The sequence below is a fragment of the Apodemus sylvaticus genome, chromosome 22 (assembly GCF_947179515.1).
Source record: "Apodemus sylvaticus chromosome 22, mApoSyl1.1, whole genome shotgun sequence".
In the NCBI taxonomy this organism is placed as follows: domain Eukaryota; kingdom Metazoa; phylum Chordata; class Mammalia; order Rodentia; family Muridae; genus Apodemus; species Apodemus sylvaticus.
The window spans coordinates 42,956,806-42,969,842 of NC_067493.1; the positions used below are offsets into that span (position 1 = coordinate 42,956,806).

A 13,037-nucleotide genomic window follows, 5' to 3' on the forward strand; every position below is an offset into this window, starting at 1 on the left:
CACTGGGGTTGTGAGAACAGGGAGCTACCACAAGCAAAGGAACTTGAAATTAACTTACCTCATCCTCAGGGTAAGAGTCGGTCCTGGGAGGCAGCTGTGGAGAGCTGGAGGGACAAATGCTGACAATCCAAAATACACAGGTATCTTGGACAAGAGGCTCCTCTGAGCAGAAAGGTTCATAGGAAAAGTAGCTCTGACTTGGGTGGCAAGAAACAGATGCCATCCACTGGAAAGCACTCTGGGGTGTGACAGTCTGAGTCTGAATGGACAGGTGCATCAGCCTCTGCAGCCTCACGCCGGCCCTCCCCTGCTGGGTAGCCATGGAAGCATGAAGTTCCAGGAGAACGGATAATATCTACAGCTGAATCTGTCAAGCAGGGCAGATCAGAACGTATGGGGACACAGAAGTGAGAAAAAGGCCCCCACTTGTACATCCATATTCATTGCTGCACTGCTCACAGCAGGCAAGAAATGGAACCAGCCCAGACGCCCATCAACAGATGAATGGGCAGGAGAGTATGGTGAGACTATGGTTCACAGACACACTGGGATTTTGTTTATTTACAAAGAAAAACAAAACTACGGCATTTGTAGTAAAATGGTTGCAACCAGTGGCCTTTGTGTCAAGTAAAGACTCAGAGGAAGATAAACACCTTTTCTTGACTATGGAGGTGTGTATTTATGTGTGGGGTAGGAATGGAGGGAGAGAGAGAGAAAGAGGTGGGGGGATGGAGACAAGGGGAAAGAAGAGGTACTAGGATAGGGAAGAGATGCAAAAACAAAATAACCAAGTCTGTGGTGTTAAAACTGAGAATATAATTATTTGGAAGATGAGGATGTTGGTATAGGAGGTTGGGGGACAATGGGAGAGGGATCGTCAATAAGAAGATTTAGAAGACAGATACGTATAAAAATGTCATAACATATCCTGTATTTTGTATGCTAAGGCACAATTATTTCACAAAACAACATAAATAAAATTTCTTTTGTAATAGAATGTCTCAGAGCAATGGGATTATTAGTTACTTTGTATTAGATGTGAGGTCTTGTTTACTGTCTGGGGAAAGCTAATATACATAGGCACCAAAGAAAACTCTGTGAAACATCACCTAACATATTTAGGTGAAAGTTGTAATATTCAGTTACTATAATGCAAATTCAAAATGGCTTATGACAATCTTAGAAAAATCCCAGGCTGTCTAACTTCAGGAGTGGGTGGCTCAAGGTACTCAATATTTTTGAATTATGTCTTGACTCATCTCACCAATACTGAACACTCACAATATGTTCATATCTGACATCTTTCCAGAAAAAAAATAATAAAGTATGATAAAATAAAACTAAACAACTGGGGCAGGGGAAATGATTGAGTGGGTAAGGATGCTGTCTGCACGAGGACCTGAGTTCAAGTCTTCAGAACCCGTATAAAAAGCCAGGCATGGCTCTTCACGTGTCTGTGAATGTCTATGTTGAGGGCCAGGGGCCTAGGGCCTGGAGCAGGGAGTGCTGAGACAGGAGGGTGGCTGCAGATTGCTCAGATTTAGTCTCTAGGGAAAACGATGGAGGCTAATACAACAGGATACCTGGTGCCTTTGGCTTCTGCACACATGCATGCCCACACTCACACATAAGCACAGACAGACAGACAGACACACACACACACACACATACACACACACACACACACACACACACACACACACACTATAACAATTTAAAAAACCTTTGCAATTGTCACTGTAGTCCATAGATCCTTCTAGAACTCAGCAACAGAGTCAGGTCCAACCATACTCTCATGATAATATGTGCTGATTATCTTGGATCCTGAACACGGATGGAGAGTGGGCTTGAGATCACTGCAGGTCAACACATGGACTGAAAGAAGAGGAGACTTAGAAGTGCCTACCCTCAGTTACCAGGCCAAGATTACCTGATATGGCCAAGAGGAATTAAATCGGACCAGTTGGAGGGTCCCCAGAAAAATTGAGGCTATGAACATTAACTGAGAGCAATCAGACTTTTCATACTTTTATTACCAAAGAATATGGTGAGTGGGAGCGAAACCAACGCCTGGCTGGGAGCGTCCATTGAGGAGGTCTTTGGCCCATATTGCTACCACCTGTGACGACCATTCCCACCATCAATTTCAATGTGGAGACTGTTGAATACAAGAGTCTCAGCTTCACTGTGTAGGATGTGAGCGACCAGGACAAGATCCAGCCGCTGTGGCGCCACTGCTTCCAGAACACCCAAGGCTTGATCTTCGTAGTGGACAGCAAGGACAGAGAGCATGAGAACGAGGCCCGCGAAGAGCTCACGAGGATGCTAGCTGAAGATGAGCTGCGAGATACCATTCTCTTGGTGTTCGCCAACAAGCAGCACCTCCCCAATGCCATGAACGCGGCTGACATCACAGACAAGCTGGGACTGCAGTCTCTATGCCACAGGAACTGGTACATTCAAGCCACCTGTGCCACCAGCGGAGACGGGCTCTATGAAAGTCTAGACTGGCTGTCTAATCAACTCCAGAACCAGAAGTGAAACAGACCCCTCCCCCCTCACTTCCGCCCTCAGCTTTCTTCTCAGGTGGCAAATGAACTACTCTGTGGTCCTGAGTGCCAGAAGCTGTCTCCATGGGTTGGTCACGTTGTGTATCGCGCCAGGCTGCACAGGTGCAGACACAGCCTGCAGCCAGGTTTTTATTTAATATAAATAGTTTCTGTTTCCACTGAGGCAGTTTCTGGTACTAAGTAATATGCAATATTACTTAGCTTTTTTTATTGTAAAAAGAGAACTCACTGTCAGTCCTGAGAAGGGATTTGGGTGTAGGGGCACCTGATCTCTGGGAGCAATTGGGCTGTAGACTGGTGTCTCCATTTGGTGGTTGGTTTTTAACCCAAACTTAGTGCATTTTTGAAAAAATACTTGAAAACACAGGACAAGAACACTTGAACACACAGAATGGAGACTATGCCTAGTAGATTTTGCAGTTAATGGACTGAATGCTAGTTATCAGGTCACCTGTTTCCCTGTGGGAACAGAAGAGAAGGTGACAGACAAACTGCCATCGGCTGCAAGGACCTGCACAGTAGAGCCCCAGTGACATACCTGTCTTTGAGTCACCTGCATTCCATAGCATTGGTTGTCCTCCCACGATTTCCTAGGGGTGGGCTGGGAGCCATTGTGGGGTGCAGGGCCTGGATTGTACTTGGTGTGTGGCCAGGTCCAAAGGCATTCTGCATACCCAGCTTACTCTTGGGCCCACTTAGACGTGCTGGCAGGAGGCCTGGGTCTCACCACCTGGAGTGTGTGCAAGGTGGGAGGGTCGGTCCACTACAGACCCACATCCTGGAGCAGCCTCATCTCCATGTGTGAAGTGGCTTCCTCCCTCAGCCTGCGAGGGTCCGATTTGCCATCAAAAGATGACCTCTTCTTTCTTTTCTTTTGCATTTTGTATTTTGATAAACACTGAAGAAGCTGGGGCTGTTAAATATATCTTGGGGAAACCTCAGAACTGGTTTATTTGGTGTCGTGGAATCTCTTACTGCTTTCAATACACAAGTAGTTATCAACTGTTTTGTATACTTGTTTTCAGTTTTCATGTTGACAAGCACTGAAATTATAGCTATTAAACTTAACTGTTAAACTATTAAAAAATATTAACTATCTAAAAAAAAGAATATGGTGGTAATTGCCAGGATCAATACACTCTAGTTGCCTGGATACAATAACATTTGCAAGCTGTAGAAGTTACACAAGATTGATGTGTAAGACCAATTGTCCTGTCAAGCTTCCATGTTTCCTTGGCTTCTAAGGGAACATGCAGAGAAACACAATGTGGCTTGAACACTTCACTGCCTGAGGGATTGCATTAGTCCCGCAAGCACTGGAAGGCACACAGTGCCCGAGGAGTCACACATTCTAACCTTTGAAACCTGTGATGCATGCCTCTCAAGGCAGGAGGGGGTCAACTCCATGGCTGCCTGAAGGGGCTCTGTAAGGGAGATAGAATGTTCCAGAATCAGAGGAAGTGGGGGTTTCCTGGAACACCCAGTCCATCAATCACAGGCCCCCATGAGAACTGCTGCGGAGTAGGTCTATGGGTTCGGAGGGTAAGTATATCCTTAAGCATTTTGATGTATGTTGCTAATTGTTTTTTCCAGAAAACCAATGTACTGTGCTTCCATCTGTACAGGCTCCTTGAACACTGAAGTAATGTCTTCAAGTAATAAAAGCCACGATTGAAAGGTAAGGGGTAGCAACATAGACCTAGATCATTTTCAAATGATTAAAGACATTCCATTAAGCACATTAATCTACAGTGTCCATTACCTCTTGTTTGAATCATGTCTACAGTGGTACCTAATTATCATTGTTAAAATGCAGAATTAAAAATCATCCCTCAAATCACCAGCTTTGGAGACATAGAAACTGTTCAGGAGTCTTGTGGAGAGAATTTCAATTACTCCATTCTCTTCCTAGAAATGACACCAGTACCTCCATATTCACTGACAGATGACCAGCCTAAGTTTGTTTTTCTTGGTGAGGGCTTCCTCGGGACCATGACTTCAGAGAGAAAGAAATATACTGGAAAGGAGAAAATTGCAAACATATAGTCTCAATGACAGACTTCCAAAACTGGAAATGACATATGTTTTCTATTATCCAATTACTGAACTCTCTGGACCTGTCTGCCTCGAGACATCTCTGTTGATAAAGAGTACGATTTCTCAGTGGTGTCTCAAGGCGGTGCCTTCATTTTTAAGAACATTCTGAGTGAGCAAAAGAATAGTCTCCTTGGCTGTAGTGCACAGAGTCTAACTCTGCAGGTGAAACCTTGAATTTGCTGATATTGCTGAGAAGATCCTTCCAGCATCCTCTCTTATGAGCTGCATTCTAGGTACCATTTCTGCAGTAAAATACCTGACCAAAAACAACTTAAAGAATGGAAGAATTTATTTCGCTTACAGTCCCAGGCTGCTGTCCAACCATGAAGCGGGTTTGGGGGTGGGGGTGGGGGGTCCAGGCAGAAACTCGGGCATCTAGTGACATCATATCCACAGTCAAGGGCAGAGAGAGAATAAACACATCCTCTCTTGCTTGGGCTAAACTAACTTATTTTATCCTTGCACAAGTCAGGACCCGGCTTAGGGAATAATGCCACCCACAATGGGATGGTCAAATAACAACCAAGGCAGTCTTTGACAGACATATCCAAAGGGCAATTTAATTTAGATAATTTCTCAATGAAATTCCTTCTTCTAAGATGAACTTACAGTATATCAACTTGAAAAACTAACCAAAACTGTATGAATCTAAAATATCCCCCAAGTCCCACGTATTGATGGCTGGTCTCCAGTTCATGGTTCTGCTTGGAGGCAGTAAAATCTTTATCAGGTGGGGCCTAATGGGAGGAAGTTAGGTCATTGGGAACAAGCCCTTGCAGGAAACTGTATAACCCAAGTCCCTTCGGTCTCCTTTGTGTTTCTTAGCTGACACGAGGTGAATGATTTTTCTCTACCTTATAATCCCTGTCATGATATGCTACCTTGCTATAACCCCAAAAAACAATGGAGTAAAAAAAAGAAAAGGTGGACTGAGACCCCTAAACTACAAGTCAAAATGAATCTCTCAGCTCCCTAACTTGTATCAATATTCTTTTCACCATGATGGAATTCTAACATACCTGAGTGTGATCTGCAAAATATTTGATGTCCGTACAGCCTGGCTTTATTCTGCACCAGGCTCCATGCTACTGATCCTGACATCAAGCATCTTCTGGATTGGAAGTTGGACATCAGCTAGTTTCCATGGTAACAACAGTAGATCCTCAGAGCAAAACCCAATGATTTGGTGTTCATTTGTTTGTGATTTCTCAGTCACAGGACTGTGACAACAAGCTTGGATGGCGTCTCATGAAATGGAGTGCTCCCTCCCCCATAATCAGCTTTTTAATATTCAGTATTGCCAGACAATGTTAATTCAAGACTGAATTCTTGAACCATAGAATCGATGTCTATATGGTGTCAGGCATACAACCATCATGGGTCCTCGCTTGGGTGTTTCGTATTGATTGTCAACTTGACAGATAAACTGTACAAATAGGAGAGAGCTAACTGAACATTGATGCCCATTTATCTCTTGTTCCCAACTGGGTGTCCTTGTGGCTCTGTAGCCAGAGATGAAACATTCTGATAGTAATTTGGGGAGGAAAGGGTTTACCCAGATCACCCTTTCAGGTCAGAGAAAACGTTGAGGTAGAAACTGAAGTGCAGAGTATTGGAGGAGGGCTGCTTCCTGGCTTGCTCCCGGGACTTGCTCACAACTTGTTGTGTTCTTACAGCACCCAGGACCACCTGCCCAGGGATGGCACGGCCCACAGTGATCTGGGTCCTCCCATACTGCATCATCAACTAAGAAAACACCTCTTCTCAGGCTTGCCCATGGGCCTATCTGATATATACAGTTCCTCTGGGAAGCTTCCTCTTCCCAGATCTGTGTGGCATTGACAAAACTAACCAGAACACTGTGTGCAGCACAACATCTGCTTTGACTTCTGCACCATGATGGACCCAAAACTATGAGTTAAAATAAACCTCTTCCTCCTAGAGTTGCGTATGCCATGTGTTTTGTGGAAGTGGCAAGGTAACATGTCATCTCTGGCCATGTAGGTTTCTGACGGGCGTCCATCCTTCCTTGAGAATCTCTGGAGATGCTCTACAGATTATGGCAGATCTCAGTTTAGAAAAGCTTTCTCTATGTTCACCCTGCTTCTGTTCACCCCACTGCATTACCGTCAAAGCGACCACCAGCATGGCTGTCTGTGCTGTCTCTTGTACTGTCTTTTCCCACCTGAGTGTAAGTTCCAAGGAAAGAGATTCATGTCTAGCACTATTCTCTGCATTTAGAAGGCTTCCCCGTTTGGCTCAGCAGGTAAGAATACCTGTTGCTCTTCCAGGCATCTTGGCTCTGCTTTCAACACTTACACAGCGAGCAGCTCACACCCATTTCTAACTCAAGTCCCAGGGATCTGAGGCCCTTTTCTGGTACCTGTGGATATCGCACACACATACACATAATATAAATATATCTTTTAAATGCTTTTCCTTTTAAAAGGACAGAGAACTTGTGTATTTCTGCATCTCTTTTGTTCCGTTTTTTGTTTGTTTGTCTGTCTGTTTATTTGTTGGTTGGTTCTGTTCTACAATGTGTGTATCATTTCCAAACATTCAACTCCTTTATAATTTTGAAAATTCTCACTTCAGTTTTGTTTATTTACTGTTACTGTTGTTTAGTGACACACAGTGGAATTACTCCCAACAAAATAAATCAAGTTTCTTTTTTTTTTTTTAAACAATACACATATACAATGGAGTTTTTTATGATCTTGCATGCTGTGGAAAGATAGGAAAGAATCTTTAATGCATACTCTTAGATGAAAGAAACAAGTCTGAAAGAACTGTGTAATGAGTGACTCCAACTCCATTCCACTCTGGAAAAGCCAAACTACAGTGGCAATCAAAAGGCAGCGGCCACTAGGGTCTGGGGGATGGATCTGAGATGCATGGACAGAGCACAGTCTTTTTAAGATTGGGAAGCTGTTCTGTAAGATGATAATGTGGACGGAAAGTATCATAAACTTGTTGCCTCCCATACATGGATTTAGTCAAGGACGTGTCAGCATTGAGCTACAGTAATTAATAATAAAAGGGCTGTACCTGGAAGGTTCCCCATAAGCTCCTGTGTTTGAACACTAGGTGCCCAGATGGTGGTGCTGATGGTGAGGTGGTAGAACATTCCGGAGGTGCAGCCTCACAGGGGTAAAATGAGTCACTGTGGGCAGACCTTGAGGTTTTAATACTCTAAACATTTATTTATTTTTATTTAATGTGTTTGAGTTTCTCATCTGCATGTATGTGTGTGTGTGTGTGTGGAAACCACAGAGGATGTTGGATCCCCTGTAACAGGAGTTAAGAATGACCGTTGTTATAAATCTTCTGAGAGTTGGGATTTCAGCCCATGTGGGTCCTCTGCAAAAGCAGCTAATGTTTTTCCCCCATTAATTAATTTATTTATTCACTTTACATCGTGAATGACACAGCCCGTCCAGTCCCCCCTCACAGGGACCCTTCCCCCATCTTCCCCTTCCCTTCACCTCTGAGAAGGGGGAGATTCCCACTGGGTAGCAACCCACCCTGGCACCTCAAGTCACTGTTGCACTTTCCCACTGAGGACAGACAAGGGGGCCTGGTTAGGGGAACAGGATCCACAGGCAGGCAACTGAGTCAGGATAAGCCCCTGTTCTTGTTGTTGGAGGACCTGCATGAAGACCAAGCTCCACATCTGCTACATTTGTGTGTGTGGGGGGGGGTCGGGAGTGGGGGGGGCGTAGGTTAGGTTCATCCCTTGCTGTTTCTTCAGTTCTGCCCTGCAGTTTTATAACCCCTCCCCCACTAAAACAAATGAAACAAAAAACAGCAAAGGAACACAATTGAAGCAGAAAAAACCCACGAGTGGAGCTGTATGCAACTCTGAAGCCTCCCATCCTGCCACCAAGCCAGCTGCCACCCAATCTGTATTCTGTCCCTCTGGAATTGTGTGCTACTTAGTTTCATGTCAACTTGACACAAACTGGAGTCATCTGAGAAGAAGGTACCTCAATTGAGAAAATGCCTCCATAAGATTAGGCTGTAAACAAGCCACTAGGGTGCTTCCTTAATTAGTGATTGATGGGGGCGGGGCCAGCCCACTGTGGGTGGGGCCAACTCTGAGGAGGGAGTCCTTTGGTTCTAGGAAGAAGGCATGTTGAGGAAGCCAGGTAGCAACACTCTCCTCCACGGCCTCCATACCAGCTTGCAACCCCTGGGTTCCTATTCTCACTTCTCCAGTGATAAACGGAGATGAAGCAGGAACAGTATAAATCCTCTCGTCCCGAGTTGCATTTGATCATGGTGTTTCGTCACAGCAATAGCAACCCTAACTAAGGCAAACTGTGTTAAAAGAAACCCTTTCTCTCTTAAGTTGCTTTTGTTAGGCTGTTTTCGTCATGGCAACAAGAAAGTGACTTAATCAACAATGCCCTGTACTCTACTAAAATAAAAAGTCTTCTGTAAGTCAAATGTGGTACTAGTTAAAAATGTAAAGCCCAATAGAGATGGATCGGAGATTGTCCTATGACACATTAGAAAATCTTTGTAAATGGAGCATAGCTCCAATCCTTATGAGCGGTGGTACTTTAATATTCCTCCCTCTCAGCCTCCGGGAGGCTGACTGCTTGAGCTTGACAAGTCCTTCTGGCCATCCTTTCACAAGACATTTCTAGACTCTGTGCAGGAAGCCGAGGACTCGTTCATGTGTTCAGAACCATCCTCCAAGCCTCTGAGTCTGCGTCTTTGCTTTTGGCCCTTTACATGAGTACCTCAGCGCCTTGTTTAGGACAAGACGAGAACACCAGGAATACGGGATTCACCGTCATCACCTTAGCTCTCCCAGAATCACCATCTCACTACCCAGTGTGGATTGCTAAGGGTCTGTCTCTGCCTCTACACCATGGGCTTATTAGGAGATGCGCTTATGAACAGGCATTGGCCGTGCAGTGTTATGTACTTCCCTGAAGGTAGTATCCAGGACTGTGAACTGATGATGCACAGGTCAATGAAAGAGAGGGAAGATGGTAAGCCTATTCAAGATGGAAGGAAGAACTGAGCTGCGTCATCGTTAGAAGAAAATAGAAATAGGTTTAGGCCAACATAAGGAAAGCAAGGGAGCTGTTCTGTGAAGCTCCTGAAATTTTTATTTGCATCAGATTTAAGTGGACAAATAGACTCCAAAAAGTACAGAAGCCCAAACAGCAGCCCCAGGGACTTAAACATAGGGTGGGCATGGTCAGTGAGCCCCACCTGCTTAAAACCTGCATAAATCATGTCTGGCCTTCCAGATTGACCCAGGGCCATTCAGAAGCTCATTATTCTGTATCCTAGCTAAGTGTACCTAACAGAGAAAAGTGTTTATACTGCAGTCTAAGCCAGTGAAGTCCACAGTTAGGGCTGACCATTCAGTGACAGAAGACAGGGGCAGGTGTGGGATGGGACACATCATCAAAGGCATGGGCACAAGCAAATGGCTGTTGGAAAATGGAATATCAACTTCACCTCCTGTGCTCTGAGGCTACAGTCGTACTCTAGCACTCCTGTCTTTCATGGTGCTAATAACTGGAGCCAGGCCTTCATAAATGCTTAGGCAAGCACTCTACCAACTGAGAGTAGACCCCAAGCCTGAATTTGCCATTACTTCCCCTTTCAGCAGATTAATAATATGAACCTATTTGATGCATTTCTGCTCAATGGCACCTTATTTAATAAATGTTTCATCCACATTGCACTCAAAGCCAATGGTGTTGTGATTCACGCCTAAACAAAGTCCCAGGTATTATTTAACACAGGTACTTGCAGACTAAGTCTTCTTGTGTTTAGGGTCTCTCCACCATACCTTAATATCAAGCAGAGGACCCTTTAAACAGTAAAATCGACAAGCGGACGGACATGCACTCAAAAAGTATGTTATTCAAAAAGTCATAGGACACTTGCTTATACTCCGTTGGTTCATGTATTTAGGTAATATGTTTTCTTGTGTGACATGAACAAATATCTACTTGCCCTAGATAGGGCACCAGTGACAAACCAAAGAAATTATTCTGCAGAAGTCTGGATTGGTGAGTCAATAAGTTTATTGGGGTCACTTACAGAAGTATACTTCTGAAGGATTACTTATGGGAGCATTGATGGCTCCAAAACACTTGCAGCATTGAAAGGCCCACTCTAGCCTGAGTGGCGACTCCCAGAAGCTTTAGCCCAAGCTCTCTGTAGGGTTGGCAAGCAGCTCTCTAGCTCACAAAGCCTCTTGTGGGTGCCCCCTTTTTCTCAGCAATTGCTTCCTGCTTCTACAATCATGAGGGAGCCCGGGTGAGTCTTTCGCATTCCAATGTTCCTGGTTGTGTGGTGTTTGCCTCCTCTGTCTACCTGGAGGCATTGATTCTACTGGGAGGATTGCTCCAGAGGAGGCTGCTACATGACAGTGGGCAACTCGGACTTTTTGCCACTCTGCAGATCTCAGATGGATGTTACTGAGCAGGTGATGTTGTTTCACAGTTAATCCACAAATAATGACGATTTTCTGTCTGCTGCGTTAATGAACACTTGGGAGTGTATGAAACAGTGATGATGTCTGGGGCTTGAGATAAACAACAAAGGCCAGGGTTGGACGTGAACTCCTCCTGAGCAGATGCAGCCGACTCACTCCATCAGTCACTGCGTGTTAAATGGAGGACAGAGGAAAGGGCTCATGCAGAACAGAGACACCATGCAAACTGCACCAGATGGACTGACCTCAGAGGCAGGTCCAGAAAATGTATATTTTCTCTAATTTGTGTTCCCTGTTTGAATGATATTTCTCCCTTTCTTCTGTTTACTCCCACCTCTGCCCTCCCCATCACTTAAAGGGCCACCATGATGTCATTTCAACCTCTCCACACAGTAGCAAGCATGAGCAGCCTCGTGTGAATTACACGTGATGCTTATATGCTACAAGTCAGAACTTTCTTCCCTGGAAACATGCCAACCTGCACCAGTGAGTGTGAACAATGTCAGAGTCCTAAAACAGGGCACATCCGAGCTGGGTGTGAGCTCAAATTATACCACTAACTTTAGTGGCTCAGAATGCGGGACATCCCACTGTAAGTGTTCATTTCCATGTGTGAAAGAAGGCAGTGGCCTCCACCTCGCCTCAAGTAGTGATGGTGAGGATTAAGCAGGCTTGGGAGAGCTTCTGCTCTACAGCACAGGGATATCTCTGATGATGCTAACTATTATCATGATTGTTTTTCTCAGATCAAGAGGTTAGGAGCTACAAACCCCTCTGAGAAATAATTTCAAAGAGATTTTCTGTACTCAGTACTTGGGGTTTGTAAATAGCCTGGAGCAAAATCGGTTGGAAACAAGAGCCTCAGGGCAGAGGGAAAAAAGAAAGTGGGGAGCTTGGTATGGGTGGTGAAGATGGACAAGGGAGAGGTGCCAGGAAGCGTCTCTCCCAGGTACCACCACCAAGGATGCTCCATGCTCCCCTGGCTTCACAGCCTCCTCCCCCAGGCCCTGCAATCACTCATATATTCTCTATCATAAAAATTTGACGTATCAAATACCCTGTATAGGTAACACATCCTTTCAATTTTCACAAATAAAAAGTTGAGGCTTGGATAAATCAGGTGTGACAAGTGGATGTTAAACAGAACCCCAAACCTAGTAGGGACCTTCCCCATTAACAACCTCAAAATAGCATCATGGCAGAAATACAGCCTCACACTCCCTCTGAGTTTTGTTTTGATCTTAACCCTTGACAGAATTTTACTTGAGTCTCTGACGATTAGACAGATAATTAGTCTTCATTCTATCAGTCAGCAAACCACAAACCCCTGATCATCCAGCCAAGGGAACCTGTAGATAATCACTATGGGGGTGGGGGATATATCTGCAGTGTGTTTGTCAATTCCTTCCATCGTTTGAGATATCCAGAATTCTAGAGATATGTGACCAGCATCCATCTATCCGGGGTTTTCTTTGCTTTGTGGATGTTTGGAAGCACTGGCCTGTGTTGCCATGTGAGTAGCAGGTGACACTCACCTTTTGAGTGTCAGGTGGGTTGGTGGCAGACTGTGATTCTCACTCATCCCTGTTCACACTTCTGTGTCTCTCACCTGATACTAGAGGAGGGTGCAACCTCTACCTGCAGAAGATGCTGCCTGAAATGGAAAAGTGGTCGGAGGTGATTCTATCAGTAAAGATAATCAAGGTAATGGATCTGAAATAACGTTTGGTAGAAAAGTGGGAGAAACCTGATTCTTGAATACTAACTATTTACTGAATTTGTAGACAGACTTTCTTGAAAGACTCTATAAAAGCAGAAGATTCAATAGCCTGCTTTTAAAATGTGTTTTTGTATGTCTGAGTATTTCATCTGCATGTATGTATGTGCACGACATGTAT

General features: G+C 44.6%; 1 pseudogene; it reads left to right on the forward strand.

The window, feature by feature from the left end:
* Positions 1-2,541, forward strand: part of LOC127672505 (ADP-ribosylation factor 1-like) — a 2,549-nt pseudogene extending 8 nt beyond the window's left edge.
* The last annotated feature ends 10,496 nt before the right edge of the window (positions 2,542-13,037 follow it).